Source organism: Desmodus rotundus, chromosome 7 (assembly GCF_022682495.2).
Source record: "Desmodus rotundus isolate HL8 chromosome 7, HLdesRot8A.1, whole genome shotgun sequence".
NCBI classification, from domain to species: domain Eukaryota; kingdom Metazoa; phylum Chordata; class Mammalia; order Chiroptera; family Phyllostomidae; genus Desmodus; species Desmodus rotundus.
The window spans coordinates 66,977,751-66,995,157 of record NC_071393.1 but is presented as its reverse complement, the minus strand read 5'-3'; positions in this window follow the sequence as shown (position 1 = coordinate 66,995,157).

Genomic DNA, 17,407 nt, shown 5'->3' with positions numbered 1-17,407 from the left:
GTCCTTGCTTTTCATCACTTTGAGTACTTCTTGCCAGTTTGCAGCCTGCAAAGTTTCTTTTGAGAAATCAACTGACAGTCTTATGGGAACTCCTCTGTAGGTAACTATCTGCTTTTCTCTTGCTGCTTTTAAGATCCTCTTTTTATCTTTAACCTTTGGCATTTTAATCATGATGTGTCTTGGTGTGGTCCTGTTTGGGTCCATTTTGTTTGGGACTCTCTGAGCTTCCTGGATTTGTATGTCTATTTCCTTCACCAAATTAAGGAATTTTTCATTCATTATTTTTTCAAAGAAATGTTCAATTTCTTATGCTTCCTCTTTTCCGTGAAGCACCCTTATGATTTGGGTGTTGGTACATTTAAAGATGTCCTAGGGGCTCCTTAGCCTACCCTCAATTCTGAATTCCTTTTTCTTCTTGCTTTGCTGATCAAATGCTTTTTTCTTCCTCATGTTCCAAATCATTGATTTGAATCTCATCTTCATCCCCTGCACTGTCGGTTCCCTGTAGATTTTTCTTTATTTCACTTAGGAACTTTCATTTCTGCCTGGGTCCTTTTATGCTGTTACACTACCCAATGAGTTCCTAGAGCATCCTGATAACTAGTGCTTTGAACTGTGCATCTGATAGGTCGCTTATATCCATTTTGTTTAGTTCTCTTTCTGGGGTTTTGTTCTGTTCTTTCATGTGGGCCATATTTCTTTGTATCTTCATTTTGGCAGCCTCACTGTTTTTGTTTCTGTATATTAGGTATGGCTGCTTTGACTCCCTTAGTGGCATGGTCTATTGTAGAAAAATGCACCTGTAAAATGTATGGGGTGGAACCTTAGGTAATCGCCAGGGCCAGGCAACCCATATCACCACTGTGTTGCTCTGTGTAGGGGAGGGCTCACAGAGGTGACAGTGCCACTGCCTGGCCTCAGAAGTTTTGCCCTGGAGGAAGTTGTCTCCTGGTACTTGCCCTGTTGCCTGTGGCTTCACTTTCTCCCCATATGCCACAGTGCCCTTCCAGCTGTTGCCTTGTTGCTGAATCCCAGAGGGGTGGGTCTGAGTGAGTTGTAAGTCTGTTGCAGGTCCTTTAAGGGGAGTCTTTTGAGAATCCCACAGTTTCTTTCACCACCTCAATGCTCACTGGTTTTTACAGCCAGAGTTGTGGGGCCTTATCTTCCTGGTGCTGGAACCCTTGGCTACATGGTCTGATCTGGGGCTGGGATCCCTCACTCCTGAGGTACTCTTCATGATTTTTATCCACCACATGTGGATATGGGACTGCCCGTTCCATATTACCTCACCTCTCTGCAGCACTGCACATCTCCTCATCTCTCATTGCCTCTCCACGTCTCTGAGCCGCTCTGTGCCACTCTACATATCTCCACGTCTTCACCCTTCCTACCCATGTAGATGAATGTGGCTTCTTTAAATCTTTGGTTGTCGTACTTCCATACAGCTTGATATTCTGAAAATCTGGGTGATATTTGTTTTGTAGTTTAGTTGTGATTTTTTCTCTAGCTGTGTAAGAAGGCAAAGCATGCTTACCTTTGCCTCCATCTTGCCCAGAAGACCTGTTGAATGTTTTTAAAATCAGGAATGAATGTTGGATTTTGTAAAATGCCATTTCTGGTTTAGTATCAGGGTAATGCTGGTCTTTTTTAAAAATTAAATTTATCAGGGTGACATTGGTAAATAATATTATATCACTTGTACACTGTACTGTGTGTTAACCACCCCAAGTCAAGTCTCTGTCCATCACCAGTTATCTCCCCTGTGCCCTCCTCCCACTCTCCTGCCTCCAACCCTTGGCAATCCCCACAATGTCTGTGTCCCCAAGTGTTTCATCTCTTTTTTCCCTTTTTGTTCTATACCTCCACCCACATAGGCCCCCTTGCCCCTGACAGCTGTGAGCCTGCTTTCTATCTGAGAGTCTGTCTGTATTTTGCTTGTTAGTTCATTTTATTCATTAGAATCTACATATGAACAAAGTCATATGGTACTTGTCTTTCTCAGACTTGCTTATTTCACTCAGCATAATATTTTCCAGGTCCATCCATACTGTTGCAAAATGTAAGATTTTCTTCTTTTTTATTGCTGAGAATACATTTCTAACACGTGACCTGTATATTGCATTGTATGCCCACCACCCAAAGTCAAATCATCTTCCATCACCATATATTGACCCCCTTTACCTTTACTACCTTCCCATCCCTTTTCCTTTTGTCTATGAGTATTTTTTGCTTGTTTTTCTTGTTTATTCAGTTGTTGCTTTCAGTTTTAAAATGTATCTCCTCTTTTTAAATTTACTGAAAGAGTTTTGTAGAATTTATATGATTTCTTTCTAAAATGTTAGGTAAAATTTACCAGTGAAGTCTTCGAGGTCTGGAGTTTTCTCTGTGGGGAAGTTCTCAAGTATAAATTCAATTTTTGGTAGTTTTTATATCCCAAGAAATTTGTACATTGATCTATATTGTCAAATTTATTGGAATAAGTTGTTTCCAATATTCCCTTATAATCTTTTGAAATATCTGTAAGATGTGCAATATTTCCCTGTCTCTCATTTTGAATATTAGGAGTTTGTGTCTCCTCTTTTTTTTTTTTTTATCTTACCATATTGACTAGAAATTTTTCAACTTCTTGATTTTTCTCAGGGAACCAAGTTTTCATTTCATTTATTTTTCTCTATTTCTGTTTTTTTTAAATATAATTTCTACTTTTAGAAGAGAGAGAAGATGGCGGTGAGATAGGTGGGAGCAGAGTTAACTTCCTCCTGCAACTGGATAAAACACCTACCCACTCTACTGAGAAACAAAGCGAACAGCCCAAAGCAGCCCAGCGTTTAAGAAGATAGGAGACCAAAAAGTAGAGAGGACACTGAGAAAACAGAAGGTAAGGGGATTGCTTCAAGACAAAAAGGTCCCTGGGACCAACGCGGGGACCAGGGTGGCTGCAGCCCCAGGCCCGCCCGTGTGGGGCCTGCTGCAGGACTCCTGGGAGAGAGCTGGGTTAACGGCCCCCTCCCCTGCCAAACAAGGCCTGAGCAGCACTGTGAGAGACCTGGTTGCCTAAAGTCGCAGGGAGGGGAATAAGGACGAAGTGGAAAACCCAGGGAGACACATGGCACTGGCTGAGGAGAGTTGAAAGTTTGGCCGCGTGCGATCCTGACCTGGACAGCCCCCACTGAGCTGGAGAGGTGGGTTGTGTGAGAGGTCAGGCCCTTCCTTGTATGGTGGGAGCCACAGGATTGAGCAGGAGGATTTTTCCCAAAAAGAAAAAGACCCTCTGGGGCACTTTGGGGAATTCCCCTGCAGCAACAGCTCCAGTCTCCTCTGCACCCCGCCACCCTTCGGGGGACTGTGCGCACCTCATCTAGGAGGGAGCTGAGACTACAAGAACCACCTGGGGGAGGGTGTCCAGTGAATTGGAGTGTCTGCACCTCATCTCGGAGGGAACTGAGACCACAGGAACCAGGGAGAGTGCTAATCAAGGAATGCTCTGCACGCACACCCATAGCCCAGAGAAGGCCTAACATAAAAAAAGATTGGGTAGAAGCTGGGAACACCAGGATACCTCCTGGAAGAGGAAACCCACCAACAAAGGAATCACCAACAGATAACAACAGAAGAAGGTGAAAGAGGGAGTGCAAGTCACACTAACTCAAACAGGACCTATGTGGAGATACAACTAAATAGTGAGAACAAACAACTGAACAAGAGCAAGAGAAAAGCCTCCAAACCTTGTAAACATGGAAGAACCAGCTCCAACAAAACCTGCCCACACCTGCACAATACAAGACAAGAGGTGGGGGACAGACTGACCCTCAGATAACCAGCAGGTGGGAAAGACCCACCAAAGAAAGACCCAAAAAGAACCAAAAACGAAAGACATACACAGAGCCAAAAGAAACCATAGCCCAAGATCAGTAAGATGAGGAGATCAAGAAGACTGTACACAAAATCTCACAGGTATTCTACCACAGAAGTCTACACCAAAAACTCAGAGGGTCAGAACAGAGCAACTTAAGAAGCAGAGGCTAACAGGAAGAATCTCACAAACAATGGGAAGACAAAGAAACAATCCCCAAATGAAAGGAAAGGGGGAAGTCTCAGAAACAATGCTAAACGAAAAAGAGGCAAGTCAACTATCAGATTCTGAGTTCCAGGAATTGGTTATGAGGAAGCCTAATGAGCTGATACAGAATTACTAAAAACTACAGGGAAACTACAATGAACTCACTGCAAACTATATCAACATGAAAAAGGAAATAGAAACTATCAACAAAGGCCAAGAGGAAAAAAAGAATACAATTTCTGAACTGAAGAACACAGTAGAAGGAAGCAAAAGCAGGCTTGATGAAGTGGAGGACCGGATCAGTGAACTGGAGGACAAGGTAGAAAAAAACACCCAGAAAGAGAAAGAAAAGGAAAAGATGCTCAGAAAGAATGAAGAGGGGTTAAGGGTAATGCAGGACAACATGAAATGCAATAATATCCATATAATAGGGATACCAGAAGGAGAAGAGGAAGAGCAAGGGATAGAAAAGCTGTTTGAAAAAGTAATGATGGGGAGAACCAAGATGGCGGCATAGGTAGACACACTGTGCCTCCTCGCACAACCAGAACTAACAGAAAATCGAACGGCAAGGAAGTCTGACACCAAGGAAATAAAAAATAAACATTCATCCAGACCGGTAGAGGCGCAGAGACCAGCAGATGGGGTGGAGAGGACTCGTGTTGCTGTGGCGGGACCAAGACTGGTGGAGTGTGGGACCAACAGAGCAGGCAGTCTGACCACTAGCAGTCCCTGGAGCCCCATATTCACGCAGATAAGCCGAGAGGGCCGGACTCAGAGTGGCGGAGAACGGGGCAGGCAGAGCAGTGGGTAGCACCCCGCAGCCCTACATTCACGCACAGATAAACTGGACGAATGGCGTGGAGCAAAAAGACTGTGCAGCCCAAGGGCTCCAGCGATGTGAAATAAAGCCTCAAACCTCTGATTGAAAATGCCTGTGGGGGTTGGGGCGGCAGCAGGAGAGACTCCTAGCCTCACAGGAGAGGTCGTTGGAGAGACCACAGGGGCCTAGGGCATGCACAAGCCCACCAATTCAGGAACCAGCACCAGAGCGTCCCAGTTTCATTGTGGGTAGCAGAGTGAAAGACTGAAATCTGGTGGAGAGGGGAACGGCGCCATTGCTCCCTCTCGGCCCCACCCCCATGTACAGTGTCAGAGCGCAGTGACCAGTGTTACCCTGCCCCGCCCTGGGAACACCTAAGGCTCCGCCCCTTTAAGTAATAGAGACACTAAGACAAAAAAAAAACAAAACCAAAAACGGCCCAAATGACAGAACACTTCAAAGCTCCAGAAAAAATACAACTAAGCGAAGAAGAGGTAGCCAACCTATCGGATGCACAGTTCAAAACACTGGTTCTCAAGACACACACAAAATTGGTTGAATCTGTTCAAAAACCAGATGAAAAAATGAAGCCTATGCCAAGAGAAACAAAGGAAAATGTACAGGGAACCAATAGTGATGTGAAAGAAACTGGGACTCAAATCAACGGTGTGGACCAGAAGGAAGAAAGAAACATCTAACCAGAAAAGAATGAAGAAACAAGAATTCAGAAAAATGAGGAGAGGCTTAGGAACCCCCAGGACATCTTGAATCGTTCCAACATCCGAATTACAGGGGTGCCAGAAGGAGAAGAGGAAGAACAAAAAATTGAAAACTTATTTGAACAAATAATGGAGAACTTCCCTAATCTGGCAAAGGAAATAACTTCCTGTAAGTCCAGGAAGCTCAGAGGGTCCCCAAGAAGCTGGACCCAAGGAGGAACACACCAAGGCACATCATAATTACATTACCTAAGATGAAAGAGAAGGAGAGAATCTTAGAAGCATCAAGAGAAAAGGTGACAGTTACCTACAAAGGACTTCCCATAAGACTGTCAGCTGATTTCTCAAAAGAGACCTTAGAGGTAAGAAGGGACTGGCAAGAAGTATTCCAAGTCATGAAAGGCAAGGACCTACATCCAAGATTGCTCTATCCAGCAAAGCTTTCATTTAGAATGGAAGGGAAGATAAAGTGCTTCTCAGATAAGGTCAAGTTAAAGAAGTGCATCATCACCAAGCCCTTATTATATGAAATGTAAAAGTGACTTACCTAAGAAAAAGAAGATAAAAAATAGGAACAGTAAAAATGACAGCAAAATCACAGTTATTAACGAGCACCCCTGAAACAAAAAGAAGAGCAAACTAGGCAAACAACTAGAACAGGAACAGAACAATAGAGATGGAGATGACATGGAGGGTTGTCAATAGGGGAGTGGGAGCGGAAGAGGGGGGGAAAGGTACAGAGAATAAGTAGCATAGATGATAGGTGGAAAATATACAGGGGGAGGGTAAGAATAGTGTAGGAAATGTAGAAGCCAAAGAACCTATAAGTATGACCCATGAACATGAACTATAGGGGAGGAATGTGGGAGGGATGAGGTGGGCAGGATGGAGTGGAGTGAGGGTGGGGGGAATGGGACAACTGTAATAGCATAATCAATAAATGTATTTTTAAAAAAAGAAAAAGTAATGATGGAAAATTTCCCTAATTTGATGAGAGAAAAAGTCACAGAAATCCGGAAGACACAGACAGTCCCAATCAAGAGGAACCCAAAAAGACTCACTGCAAGACACATCATAATTTAAAAGGCAAAATTCCAAGACAAAGAAGAATCTTGAAGGCAGCAAGGGAAAAAAAGGAACTAATATACAAGGAGCCCCACAACGATTAGCAACTGAATTATCAATGGAAATGCTCCAAGCCAGAAGAGCATGGCAAAAAATATTCCATGTAATGAGAACCAGAGGCCTGCAACCAAGAATACCTTACCTAGCAAGGCTCTCAATCAAGATAGAAGGCCAAATAAAGAGCTTCCCAGACTAAAGAAGTCTAAAAGAATATAATTCCACCAAACCAGCTCTGCAAGAGATGGTAAAGGGACTGCTTTAAGGAAAGGAAGGCAAAGAGAAAGAGAGAGGAACACAGGTAGGAAAAAATGGCAATGAATAACTACCTATCGATAATAACCTTAAGTGTAAATGGATTAAAAGCTCCAATCAAAAGACATAGAATAGCTGAATGGATAAGAAAACATGACCCACACAAATGCTGCCTACAAGAGACCCACCTCAGGACAATGGCCTACAGAGACTGAAAGTGAATGGCTGGAAAGAAATATTCCAAGCAAAGAGACTGGAAAAAAGAGCAGGGGTAGGAATACTCAAATCAGACAAAATAGACTTCCAAAGAAGGGCCATAAAGAGAGACCCAGAAGGTCACTTCATAATCCTCAAAGGAAGAATCCACCAAGAAGACATAAACATTGTAAATATATATGCACACAACATACGTGCACCCTAATACATAAAGAAATTCTTGGAGGACTACAAGAAAGATATTGACAGCAACACAATTATAGTAGGGAATTTTAATACCCCACTGTTAAAGATGGACAGATCTTCTAAACAAAATATCAACAAAGATACTGTGGCATTTAACAATACCCTGGATGAAATGGACTTAACTGATATATATTAGAGCCTTTCATCCCAAAGAAGCAAAACACGCATTCTTTTCAAATGCACATGGAACATTTTCAAAGATAGACCACATGATAGGACACAAAACAAGCCTCAACAAATTCAAGAAAATTGAAATCATATCAAGCATTTTCTCTGACCATAAGGGACTGATACTAGAAACAAATCTCAAGGAAAAAACCCCAAAACACTCAAAAACATGGAGATTGAATAGCATACTATTAAAAAATGAATGGCTGAAAAATGAGATCAGAGAAGAAACCAAAAGGTTCTGGAAACAAACGAAAATGAACTCACAACAATCCAAAACCTATGGGACCCAGCAAAGGCAGTCCTGAGAGGGAAGTAGCAATACAGGCCTACCTAAAAAGAATAGAAATAGCTCAAATAAACAACCTAACCATACACCTACAAGAACTCGAGGAACAGCAACTGAGACAACGCAGAGCAAGTAGAAGGAAGGAAAAAAACAATTTCAGAACAGAATTAAATGACATAGAGACTAAAAGCACAATTGTAAAGATCAGCCAATCCCAGAGCTGGTTCTTTGAAAAGATGAACAAAATCGACAAGTCCATAAGCAGGCTCATCAAGAAAAAAAGAGAGAGGACCCATATAAACATAATCAGAAATGAAAGAGGAGAGACTACAATGGATACCACCAAGATAAAAAGGATAATAAAAAATTACTATGAAGAACTGTGTGCCAGAAAATTTGAAATCCTAGATAAAATGGACAAATATACAGAAAAATATAACCTTCCAAAACTCAATGAGGAAGAAGCGCAAAGCCTGAACATACCAGTAATGCCCTATGAAATTGAAAGAGTATTAAAAAAGTTTCCAACACACAAAAACCCTGTACCAGAAGGTATCACAGGAGAATTCTACAGAGCATTTAAGGGGGAGCTAACCCACATCTTCCACAGATTATTTCAAAAAATTCAAGAAGATGGAGGACTCCCGAACTCGTTTTACAAATCCAACATCATCCTAATACCAAAACCAGATAAACACACAACGAAGAAAGAAAACTTCAGGCCAATATCACCGATGAACATAGATGCTAAACTCCTCAACAATATATTGGAAAACCGCATCCATCAATACATTTAAAAGATCATACACCATGAACAACTGGGATTCACCCCAGGGATGCACAGATGGAACAATATTCACAAATCAATAAACATAATGCATCACATCAACAACAGCAAAGACAAAAATCACATGATCATATCAATAGATGCAGAAAAACCATTTCATAAGATACAGCACCCATTTCTGATAAAAACACTCAGCAAAGTGGGAATAAAGGGAGCATTCCTCAACATAATAAAGGCCATATATGAGACACCTACAGCCAACATCATACTCAATGGACAAAAACTTAGAGCTTTCCCACTAAGATCAGGAACAAGACAAGGATGCCGTCTCTCACCACTCCTATTCAACATAGTATTGGAAGTCCTAGCCACAGCAATCAGACAAGAAAAAGTAATAAAGGGCATCCAAATTGGAAAGGAGGAAATGAAACTGTCACTGTTTGCAGATGACATGATAGTATACATGGAAAATCCTACAGACTCCACTGAAAAACTACTTGACCTAATAAATGAATTTGGCAAAACAGCTGGATACAAAGTCAATACTCAGAAATCAAAGCCATTCCTGTATACCAACAATGAAACATCAGAAATAGAAATCAGGAAAAATATCCCATTTGATATAGCAACAAGAAAAAGCACCTAGGAAAAACCTACCCAAGGACATAAAAGACCTATACTCAGAAAACTACACAACACTGAAGAAAGAAATTAAACAAGCCGCAAACAAATGGAAGCATGTACCATGCTCATCGATTGGAAGAATTAACATCATCAAAATGGCCATTCTACCCAAGCAATGTATAGATTCAATGAAATCCCTATTGGAGTACCCATGACATATTTCACAGATATACAACAAACATTTCAGAAATTTATATGGAACCATAAATGACCCCCAAAAGCTATAGCAATTTTGAGAAAGAAGAACAAAGCAGGAGGGATCACAATACCTGACAGCCAACTATATTACAAGGCCACTGTAATCATAACAGCCTGGTACTGGCATCAAAACAGGCACATAGACCAATGGAACAGAACAGAGAGCCCAGAAATAAACCCAAGTCTTTATGGTCAATTAATATTTGACAAAGGAGGTAGGAGCATAAAATGGAGCAAAAATACCCTCTTCAACACTTGGTGTTGGGAGATCTGGACAGCTACATGCAAAAAAATGAAACTCGATCACCAACTTATGCCATACACAAAAATAACATCAAGATTGATAAAAACTTAAATATAAGTCATAAAACCATAAAAGTCCTACAGGAAAACATTATCATGAAGATCTCAGACATTCCACGCAGCAACATCCTCACAGACATGTCCCCTAAAGCAAGGGACATAAAGGAAAGAATAAACAAATGGGACCTCATCAAAATGAAAAGCTTCTGCATGACTATAGAAAACAGCACCAAATTACAAAGAGAACCAACGGCAGGGGAAAACATACTTGCCAATGAAACCTCAGACAAGGGTCTGATCTCCGAAATGTATAAAGACCTCATATGACTCCACTCCAGGAAAACAAACAACCCAATTAAAAAATGGGCAAAGGACTTGAACAGACACTTTTCCAAGGAAGACATACAGAGGGCAAAGAGACATATGAAAAGATGCTCAGCATCACTAGCCATAAGACAGATGCAAATTAAAACAACAATGAGTTACCGTCTCACACTAGTCACAGTGGCCAACATAAATAAATCTACAACAAATGTTGGAGAGGATGCGGAGAAAAGGGAAGCCTAGTGCACTGTTGGTGGGAATTCAGACTGGTGAGGGCACTGTGGAAAACAGTATGGAATTTCCTCAGAAAACTAAAAATGGAAGTGCCCTTTGACCCAGCAATTCCACTGCTGGGATTATACCCTAAGAACCCTGAAACACCAATCCAAAAGAGCCCATGCACCCCAATGTTCATAGCAGCACAATTTACAATAGCCAAGTGCTGGAAGCAACCTCAGTGCCCATCAGCAAATGGTGGATCCAAAAACTATGGTATATTTACACAATGGAATTCTATTCAGCAGAGAGAAAGAAGGAGCTTATGCCCTTCGCAACAGTATGGATGGAACTGGAGAGCATTATACTAAGTGAAATAAGCTAGGTGGTGAGGAACAAATACCATGTGATCTCACCTTTAACTGGAACATAATCAACAAAAGAAAAAAGCAAACAAAATATAACCAGAGCCACTGAAGTTAAGAACAATCTAACAATATCCAGGTGGTAGTGGGGAGGGGACAGTAAGGAGAGGGGATTACAGGAACTACTATAAAGGACACCTGGACAAAATCAAGGGGGAGGGTGGAGGTGGGGGAGAAAGGTGGGTTCAGCTGGGGTGGGGTGGATGGATGGGGTAAAAAGTCATACAACTGTAATTCAATAACAATAAAAAATTTTTAAAAATAAATAAAAATAAGATTAAATGTCAAAGAAATTAAAAGAAATATTAGAACAAATATTGAACTGAATGAGAATAAAACAAGATATGTGAAAATTTGTGGTTCATGTAAAGGAGTGCTAAAGAGAAATTAATACAACCAAATGCTTGCATTTAAAAGGTAGGATCTCAAATGAATGATGATGATTTCTCTCTAAAGAAACTAGGATAAAGGCAAATTAGAAATGAAGAAAAATATAAATATAAATATAAAAGGAGAAATTTTTAATGTTTTTTTAAGATCCCTTTTTGGGGGTTTTTTTGTTTTTTGTTTTTCTTTAATTAATTAATTTATTTTTATTCACTTACAAATGTCGGCATTTTCTCCCCTTCTCTCCATCCAACCCCAGCCAGTCCCACCTCCTTCCCCCACATCTACCCTCCCCCTTTTTAAAATTCTTTTTACTTTTTAAAAAATTTATTTGTTTTTATTTAGTTACAATTGTCGGCATTTTCTCCCCTTCTCTCCATCCCACCCCAGCCAGTTCCTCCTCCCTCCCCCAACTCTACCCTCTCCCTAGATTTTGTCCTTTATAGTAGCTCCTATAGACCCCTCTCCCCAATATCCCTTCCCCACTCCCCTGTGGCTATTAGTACAATGTTCTTAATTTCAATGTCTCTGGTTATATTTTGTTTGCTTTTTTCTTTTGTTGATTATGTTCCAGTTAAAGGTGAGATCATATGGTATTTGTCCCTACCGCCTGGCTTAGTACACTTAGCATAATGCTCTCCAGTTCCATCCATGCTGTTGCAAAGGGTATAAGCTCCTTCTTTCTCTCTGCTGCGTAGAATTCCATTGTGTAAATATACCATAGTTTTTGGATGCACTCGTTTGCTGATGGGCACTTAGGTTGCTTCCAGCACTTGGCTATTGTAAATTGTGCTGCTATGAACATTGGGGTGCATGGGCTCTTTTGGATTGGTGTTTCAGGGTTCTTAGGGTATAATCCCAGCAGTGGAATTGCTGGGTCAAAGGGCACTTCCATTTTTAGTTTTCTGAGGAAATTCCATACTGTTTTCCACAGTGCCCTCAGCAGTCTGCATTCCCATCAACAGTGCACTAGGCTTCCCTTTTCTCCACATCCTCTCCAGCATTTGTTTGTGGATTTGTTTATGTTGGCCACTCTGACTGGTGTGAGATGGTACCTCATTGTGGTTTCAATTTGCATCTGTCTTATGGCTAGTGATGCTGAGCATCTTTTCATATGTCTCTGAGCCCTCTGTATGTATTCCTTGGAGAAGTGTCTGTTCAAGTCCTTTGCCCATTTTTAAATTGGATTGTTTGTTTTCCTGGAGTGGAGTCATATGAGGTCTTTATACATTTCGGAGATCAGACCCTTGTCGAGGTATCATTGGCAAGTATGTTTTCCCCTATCGTTGGTTCTCTTTGTAATTTGGTGCTGTTTTCTATAGTCATGCAGAAGCTTTTCATTTTGATGAGGTCCCATTTGTTTATTCTTTCCTTTATGTCCCTTGCTTTAGGGGACATGTCTGTGAGGATGTTGCTGCGTGGAATGTCTGAGATCTTCATGATAATGTTTTCCTGTAGGACTTTTATGGTTTTATGACTTATATTTAAGTTTTTATCAATCTTGATGTTATTTTTTGTATGGCATAAGTTGGTGATTGAGTTTCATTTTTTTGCATGTAGCTGTCCAGATCTCCCAATACCACTGGTTGAAAGAGCTATTTTTGCTCTATTTTATGCTCCTACCGTCTTTGTCAAATATTAATTGACCATAAAGACTTCGGTTTAATTCTGGGCTTTCTGTTCTATTCCATTGGTCTATGTGCCTGTTTTTATGCCAGTACCAGGCTGTTTTGGTTACAGTGGCCTTGTAATACAGTTGGCTATCAGGTATTGTGATCCCTCCTGCTTTGTTCTTCTTTCTCAATATTGCTGCAGCTATTCGGGGTCGTTTTGGTTCCATATGAATTTCTGAACTGTTTGTTGTATATCTGTGAAATATGTCATTGGTACTTTAATAGGAATTGCATTGAATTTATAAATCACTTTGAGTATTATGGCCATTTTGATGATGTTAATTCTTCCAATCCATGAGCATGGTACATGCTTCCATTTGTTTGTGTCTTCCTTAATTTGTTTCTTCAGTGTTGTGTAGTTTTCTGAGTATAGGTCTTTTATCTCCTTGGGTAGGTTTATTCCTAGGTACTTTATTTTTCTTGTTGCTATATCAAGTGGGATTTTTTTCTTGATGTCTGTTTCTGCAGTTTTGTTGTTGGTATACAGGAATGGCTTTGATTTCTGAGTATTGACTTTGTATACAGCTGTTTTGTCAAATTCATTTATTAGGCGAAGTAATTTTTTTTGGAGTCTATAGGATTTTCCATGTACACTATACTGTCATGTGCAAACAGTGACAGTTTCATTTCCTCCTTTCCAAATTGGATGCCTTTTATTTCTTTTTCTTGTCTGATTGCTGTGGCTAGGACTTGCAATACTATGTTGAATAGGAGTAGTGAGAGAGGGCACCCTTGTCTTGTTCCTGATCTTAGTGGGAAAGCTCTAAGTTTTTGTCCATTGAGTATGATGTTGGCTGTAGGTGTCTCATATATGGCCTTTATTATGTTGAGGAATGCTCCCTTTATTCCCACTTTGCTGAATGTTTTTATCAAAAATGGGTGCTTTGCCTTATCAAATGCTTTTTCCGCATCTATTGATATGATCATGTGATTTTTGTCTTTGCTGTTGTTGATGTGATGTATTATGTTTATTGATTTGCGAATATTGTACCATCCTTGCATCCCTGGGATGAATCCCACTTGGTCATGGTGCATGATCTTTTTAATGTATTGGTGGATGAGGTTTGCCAATAGTTTTTTGAGAATTTAGCGTCTATGTTCATTAGCCATATTGACCTGAAGTTTTCTTTCTTCATTGTGTCTTTATCTGGTTTTGGGATTAGGATGAAGCTGGCTTCATAAAAAGAGTTTGGGAGTCTTCCATCAGTTTATATTTTTTCGAATAGTCTATGAAGGATAGGGGTTAGCTCTTCTTTAAATGGTTTGTAGAATTTTCCTGTGAAACCATTTGGTCCAGGGCTTTTGTGTGTTGGGAGTTTTTTGATGACTGTTTCAATTTCATCTGCTGTTATGGGTCTTTTCAGGTTTTCTGCTTCTTCTTCATTGAGTTTTGGAAGATTGTTGCGAACCACCCTGCCTGGTTTCAGAGGCTGTAACCCCTCATTTTTAAGGCTGAGTCAGAGTTGGGACCATAAGCCACTAAGGAGACAAAGCTTGTCTCCCTGGCAGGTGTACCACCTCCACCCACTTCATCCTTCTTCCCCCTGAGCTTGGCCAGGTAGTCAATGACGGGTAAGAATCCTCAAGGGAGGATCAACCTAAGACAGGCTCTGGTCATGAAAGGGGCCTGCAGGTAAGGACTCGGGGTGCTGTGGAAAAAGGGGATGATGGACCCTCGCCCCTCGGCTTTGAAATAGCCTGAGTCCTCGTTCTGTCTGCAAGAAGTCTCCTAATCTCTTGGCTGCCTCACTTCCCTTGCCTGACTTAAGCCTGAAGAAATAACAGAGGGCAGTGCAGTCCTGTGCTGGGAGGGCGGATTCCCTGGGGAATCAGGCCTAAGAAAAAAATACATACATTCCTGTGAAACCTACTTAATTTGTACCCTCAGCTTAAAAGATAAGGGTCCAGACCTGAGATGAGTCTGGCGCCTAAAGTTTTATGGCCCTCTAACTAATTGGCTGTAACTCAGAATAAGCCCTCAAAGTTCTCTGTAAATCATGTATTGTTTAACCCTTACTGGCTGACAATGATTGATGAGCTTTACCTGTATTCCTATGTGAATGCACCTAATAAAAGCCCCTAGAGAGAGGCTCTGGGCCCTTCTCCCCTTGAGAGAAGCAGCCACCTTTCCTCCCCAAGCAGATCATGTCTTGGTAGTCTTTTTCTTCATCTGTGGCGGAACCTGGGGGGCTGCGTTAAAGCCCTCTGACAGAAGATTATATTGTTCTAGAAATGTGTCCATTTCACCTAGGTTTTCAAATTTTGGCATACAGTTCTTTATAGTAATTTCTTACAATCCTTTGTATTTCTGTGGCATCAGTTGTAATCTCTCCTCTTTCATTTCTGATTGTGTTTATTTGGATCCTCTCTCTTTTTTTCTGGATGACCCTACTTAAAGGCTTGTTGATTTTTTTTCTGTATTCAAAGAAGCAGCTCCTGGATTCATTGATCCTTAGAATTGTGCTTTTAGTCTCTATGTCATTTCACTCTGTTCTGCAGTTGGTTATTTTCTTCCTTCTACTTTCTCTGGTATGTCTTTGTTGTTGTTCCTCGAGTTTTTGTAGGTGTAGGGTTAGGTTGTTTGTTTGAAATGTTTCTATCTTTAAGGCAGGCCTGTATTTCTATGAACTTCCCTCTCAGGAATGCCTTTGTTGAGTCCCATAGGTTTTGGGTTGTTGTGAGTTCGTTTTCATTTGTTTCCGGAAAGTTTTTTATTTCTTCCCTAATCTCGTTCTTCACCCATTCTATGTTTAATAGCATGCTATTCAGTCTCCATGATATTGAGTGTTTTGGGTTTTTTCCTTTGGGGTTGGTTTCTAGTTTCAGTCCCTTGTGGTGAGAGAAAATGGTTGATATGATTTCAATGTTATTGAATGTGTTGAGGCTTGCTTTGTGTCCTATCGCGTGGCCTATCTTTGAAAATGTTCCATGTACCCTTGAAAAAATGTGTATTTTTCTTCTTTGGGATGAAAACTCTGTATATATCAGTTAAGTCCAAATCATCTAATGTATTATTAAGTGACACAATATCCTTGTTGGTATTTTGTTTGGACGATCTGTCCATCTTTGGCTTTGGGGTGTTAAAATCCCCTACTATAATTTTGTTGCTGTCAATATCCTTCTTGAAGTCTTCCAAAATTTTCTTTATGTATTTCGGTACTCCTATGTTTGGTGCGTATATATTTACAATGTTTCTGTCTTCTTGGTGGATTCTTCCTTTTAGTATTATGAGATGACCTTCTAGGTTTTCTTTTAATTTTTTAACAAATAGTGTATACTTTCTTCCCCAAATTTGCAGATATCATGCTGTTATTGATTCTAATTTTATATTGTAGCCCATAAGCTACTCTGTATGATTTCAATAGTTTTAAATTTATGGAGACTTGTGTTATCGCCCATTAAGATAGCAGGTTTCTCTTGTCCCTTATATGTAGCACTGAACAATTTGCAGAGACTGGTTTCCCGGGATTGTTCATAGCATAGGAAAGGGGGGAGGCAACAGTTTACAGCTGGTGTTGCTTTGTGAGGTTGGGAATAAGCATAGAACTTAAGTTTGTTTCCTGGATAAGGGGGCCCCAGTCCGTAGAAATTCAGAGTACCCTCTGTAAAGCCAAATTCTTTCTTCTACTGAGTGATAAAAACCCAGAAAATCCTAGTCTTTTGGTTAGATAGCAACAAAGAAAAGGAGTGGCTGTCTACTTATGGCTGGCACTGTTCTGGAAGAATTAGAAAAATAACAGATCGAACGCTTTCCTTCAGGAAACTAGGAAGGAAGTTAAGAGGCCCATGTCCTTGGATGGAACTGGAGAGCATTATGTTAAGTGAAATAAGCCAGGTGGTGAGGGACAAATACCATATGATCTCACCTTTAACTGGAACATAATAAATAGAAAAAAGAAAAAAGCAAACAAAATATAACCAAAGACATTGAAGTTAAGAACAATCTAACAATGGGCAGGGTGGAGTGGGGAGGGGACAGTGAGGACAGGGGATTACAGGAACTACTATAAAGGACACATGGACAAAATCAAGGGGAAGGGTGGAGTTGGGGGAGGGAGGGGCGCTTGGCTCAGGTGGGGTGGAGGGATGGGAAGAAAAGGCACACAACTGTAATTGAATAACAATAAAAAATTTAAAAAATTAAAAAAAAGAAATCAAAAATATTAAAAAAAAAAGAGGCCCATGTCTTTAAAGCGTACAGTTTGAAGTATCTTGCTTCATATTGAGCACTGTTGACTGGTGAAGGTCTCTCCCAGTGAAAACCAGCTCATAAAGACAAGGAGAGGAAGCTGTAATGTACTGACAAAAACCCAAACCTATTAGGAACATAAAGGATCACGAAACATGTCACAATTCAAGGAGGAAAACAAATCTTCAGTAACCAGTCCTAAAGATATGGAGATCTGTGAGTTGCCTGACAATTCAAGACAATCATCTTTAGAAAGCTCATTGAGTTACAAGAGAACATTATAGGCAGCTAAGTGAAATCGGGAAAGCAATATTTGAACAAAA